The following is a 4,935-nucleotide window of genomic DNA, read 5'->3' as shown; positions in this document are numbered from 1 at the left end:
TAACACGCAAACCTCTGCCCCTTCACTGCAGACCAAGCTGTCCTCTAAATGATCTTCCTGGTTCGCTCTTTCATGACCCCCTTTCCCTTGACAGGTCTTTCCCAGTTCCTCCCAAGTCTGAGTCGCTTTCACATTTCTCTGTTGCACGAACTGACTTACTTTCCTCAGCCAAAGCATAAGCCCTGCTATGAATGGGATAACAAAATAAAATAAAATCACAACTGCTTGAAAAGACTCTGAGAAGTCAGGGTGATTTCTATGAAGCTTCTGAGTACTATACATAGTACTCTGGTAGTTCAGTCGTGGTCTGGTGGAAAGAAGTGGTAACTTATAGTCAGTGAGGAAGGAGTAAAACAGTACTTCGGTAAGAGAAATGCCCAATGAGGCTCATTTAAACAGACTGTCACACAGTTTATTAGTCTTCATTGCTTAGAACATTTTATAGTAGCCTTTCATGAAGGCAGAATGACTGAAAGCAAAAATGAAAAAATAAGTACTTGAAATTGGCAAGTGGTGTGTCCAGAACAGACGCACAGATGTGATCCTTCTTGTAGCAGGGGGAGAGCTGTGGAGTCCTTGGCACATGATTTTGTGGATGCTGAGAGTTTACATGGATTCAAGAAGCAACTGTGAAAGAAAAGTAGTCCATTGAGGGCTACCTACCACAAAGACACATTTGGCTTGGGAAGCCTCTGGACCACAAGTCTCAAGGGCCTGGGAGAATAGTCTAGTGGGGAATGTCAAAATATGCTGCCCTGCTTTTAGACTCTTCCCTAGATGTTCTCTGCTGGCCACCATCAAACCCAAGATTCTGCAGTAGATGGACCTGGGGCCAGAATGAAAGCAGCTGATCATATTAGAGCATTTTAAATGCCGGCTCTCCTAATAATGATTTTTCTTTGTATGGCATATTATTTTGCAGGCAGCATTTACCAATAAACAAACCATGTTAACATGAAGACATTGTACAGTTTTATTTTCTATGGTAACTTCCACGCAGGTGTCAATTGGTGAAAAAGATCTGTGCTGTTGAAAGGCTCACATTGCAGTGCCAGCAAGGCTAGAAAGAGTAAATGGGATGAAAACAGCTTTTACTTCTGTTTTGAGATGATAGGATCACTTAACAAAACAGCAAAACAAGACAGGGTCCTACATATCCTGGAGAGAAAAAGCCCTCACTCCAGCAATTGCCCACTAGAGATCAAGAAAGGATACCCACATTTTCTCGTCAAAATCAATGTGAAGAGCAGTAAGGGAAAAGATCTACGATGCAAAACCATGTTACTTACTAAGAAGATACCCTCTCCACACATGCACGCAAAATTAGCACAGCGGAAGCACAGCCACCGCCTGGTTCTTGGATGCAGATTGATTTTTAGGTAGGGAGCGTCTGCAAGGTTCAAAGGGAACACGCTAAAAGGAGGTTGCTGAAGAAAGCGTGTATATACATTATTGATTGTGTTAGCTGTAGAAAGACCTTTTGTGCTATCATGGACTTGAAGTGCTCTTCATATTTTGCAATTGTAATCCTGAGTAGTCTGAGTAAACTCTTGAAAACTTGGATGAGGAAGATCCTTCTTTTAGCTGTTACTAGGTGGAAATTGGAGAACGGAAGAGTATTTCTCAGGCTTCTTTACCATTTGTGTTCATACACATGCCCATAGAGCAAACTATTACACATAAATGAGAAATTTATTTTAATTCCCACAATTAGTGACCATACCCCCAGTGGTGGTGGTGGGGTCATCTACTCAATGCCTGGAATCTGAGTAAGGGCAGGGCCAGGCAAAATTTCAAGCATGCTTCCTTGTACAAGTACCCCACAAATTGCCTCTAGGAAAATAAAGTTTCATTTCTTTTGGGAGGTGGCTGCAGTGCAATAATGTCATTTATACTTTGAGGTTTTTCCATCCATCCATCAGATGGAAGCATCTTTATAGAAAAACTAAACAACAGATTTGCTATTGAACTTCCAACTTCATCCTAATGAGATTGCAGCATTTCCTATCCAGTCTCAGCTTAGAGACCAGGTCATGCCTCAGAGCCCCCTCTTCTAAGCATAGCTTTAAAAATTGTTTCTTCAGGTAGTCATTCTCACCAGGAGCGGAGCACAACCCTGCGTCTGCAAGGATCTTTGTAAGAGAGCCTGTGGTCCCCAGGCAGCCCAGTAACGCTTCACATCTCAGCCTCTCTGCAGGACGGTGCTGAAGGAGCGAAACACCTGCCAGTTCCACTGCTGCTCCTCTACAAAACCTTCACGGTAAACACGGTCTTAGGTATTAAAGCAGTGAGATCTGTAGCAGCAAGACTGCAATGACACATTAATCAGGAGATAGTGTTAAAAATAGCCGCACAGAAGAGATGCCTATTGTAGAAATACAGTATTGCTCGAGATACTAGCCTCATGCAGATGAAACTTCCTCTGCCACAAAACTGGTAAGCACCTGCTTAAGCACTGAATCACAACTGATTCATCAGCTACTTGGGTGCTGTGTTGCAGTATGGCCTAAAACTTACATGTGGGTGAGTTGAACCCAGCACTGGGTTAGGGGCTTAATGGGACGAGAGCTGCAGTCAGGTAAGATCCCAAGCAAAAAGCAGAGGCAGGACAACAGCAAGAGGAGCAAGGGCTGGGAAGGGGCGTGTGGCCTGGCTGCTCCAGCTTGCTGGCCCTGAGAACTTCCCACCGTCCATCTCCTCTTTCTCCCCACACCTCATCGCCAGCCATGAGTGTTTTCCCCCCACAGGCATGTGCTTCAGACAGAGCATCTCAGCCAGGCAGCACAGAGAGCTTGTCTCTTGTGGAGAAAGCATGGCAGCCGGTGCTGCTCCGGTCTGCCCGTGTCCTCCCATCCATAGGGATGTGGCAGCGGCCCCCTCCCCTCCGTCCTCCTCCTGGTGGGCCAGGGGGGCCTCAGCCAGGTGTCCTGCCAGCCCCCCCCTGCAATCCCCTGGCGTCACCCTCAGCTCCTGCTCCCTGCCCTGATCATGGCTTTCTAATAGAGCCACAGTTCTCTTCCCCTCCCTTTGTAAATTTAAATTTTGCTCGCTAGTAGTGCTGACGTACTCCTGGCCCACCTCTTGACTCCCCCGCCCCGCTTCAAGCCCACTTCCCTCTGGTATAAAAGGCACAAGCCCCCAGCAGCTGCCCTGCTTCTACTTGAGGAGCAGCTTTGGTGCAAACAGGTGAGTGCCTCCCTCTAGCTGCTTCAGCGCTTGTTCTGGCTCTTTCATGCTGGATTTCCTTTTTTCTTTTTGGTTTTTAGCTTTTCTACATTAATGTACACAGCTGTGCTCTGTGCTCAGTAACTTTTGTCCAGTTCTTGCAGCGAAGGAGATTGGGCTGAAGCAACACGGCTGAACCCGCGGGCAGTGTTGTGCCCCTGCAGGGAGAGCACACGCAGGAGCCTGCAGCACAGCAGCGTGCCTTTTGTGCCGCTCAGCCCTGAAATGAGCCATGGTCCCAGGCCTGGATTCACCCGGGATTTACTCTTGTGTGGTGGGGATTTCCAATGCTGCTTTCAAACATGAAAGCTATTTGCATTTGCATTGGAGGGGGTGTACACAGCTGCCGATCTTGAGTAAGATGCTATTTTAGGGTTTAAAAAGTTAATAGCACCTTGTCTTCTGAGAACATCCACGGTAGGTTTAGACCAGATGGATCTGCAACAGCGCTTGAGTTTGGCGTGCTGAGAGCCCCTGTGTGCCCAGAGGGAGAGCCAGGCTGGTCTCTCACTGCTTTTGTGAGGCAGACCTGCAGCAAGCTGTGATGCCACTGCTTCACTGTAACTTTAGTAGTGGCTTTAACATGCTGTAACTTTCTTCCCTCATGTCGATGGAAATTGCCAGACCACTGTCACAGATGTCGCTCAGCCAAAATTTAAAGCCTCTTTCTGCTTAGGGACCAAGCAGAAGTGGCAAGTTGACCAAGTTGACCAAGTTGGCAGCAGTGCTGACTTCTTGCTGAGCTCTAGGAGAAAAATTATTCCTGAAACTTTTAATTGTGTCAAGTTTTGTTGAAATTAGTAAGGCTTTAAAATTTTTGATGATCATTTAATGGTTGGAAACAGAGGGCACATACAGACCGACTGTATGAGGTCTCAGTTGTTTTGATTTTCCCTTTGGAAGAAAGCTGCAGGGCTGTGGGCTAAGGCAGGTCTGGACCTGAGGAGATCACAGACCATCTCCCAGCCCATTACTCGTGAAAGGACTGTGAGTGGGTAACCAGGATTTTGTGCTTATCCTGGAGTTAGAAATGCTCAGCATCATGCAGGGTCAAGTTTGTGGCATTACCTGTGCCTCAGTTTCTCCCCATACAAACGGATGGGACAATTAGGAGGAGGAAAAATTAGGGAAGATCGGAGGTACTGAGACCCCTGATTATTTAAGGGTGGGATGTTACTTACTGAGGAGCAGTGGGAGCCATGTCTTCACAGAAATCCTAGCCAGGTCAAGAGTATGAACAAAAAGTTCAATAAATAACGGCACTCTGGAAGGTGGCCGGAATGGCTGATGCGGGCACAGGACCATCTGGTGGAGACTGAGACACAGCACTGCTTAGGAGAAAGCTTGTGCTAAAAGCTTGTAGCTTTATTTTTGTCTTTCATCAACAATGAGCTCAAGGCAAGCTCTTCCTTTCTCAGTCACTCAGTTCCCAGAAAAACAAGACACAAAACCAGACAGCAAGTAATCTGGAAAGCCTGTCAGTAACCCTGTAAGCACACTGGAGACATTCCTCAAAACATCTTCTTTTTGGCTGACTGAACTTAAGGCTTTGCTAAACATGGAGCAACAAGAGATGTACACCAGCTGAAACTGGAGGCAGAATTCATCCCATGTGGTTTTACATGCTAAGATCATTTAGTCCTGATTGTTACGAGATATTCAAGTTAGAAAAAGTTAATTCACAGTTCTGTTGAAATTACGGGTTAAAAT

This window comes from Fulmarus glacialis, unplaced genomic scaffold (genome assembly GCF_000690835.1).
Source record: "Fulmarus glacialis isolate BGI_N327 unplaced genomic scaffold, ASM69083v1 scaffold2003, whole genome shotgun sequence".
Lineage (NCBI taxonomy): Eukaryota > Metazoa > Chordata > Aves > Procellariiformes > Procellariidae > Fulmarus > Fulmarus glacialis.
This window is presented reverse-complemented; position numbering follows the sequence as displayed.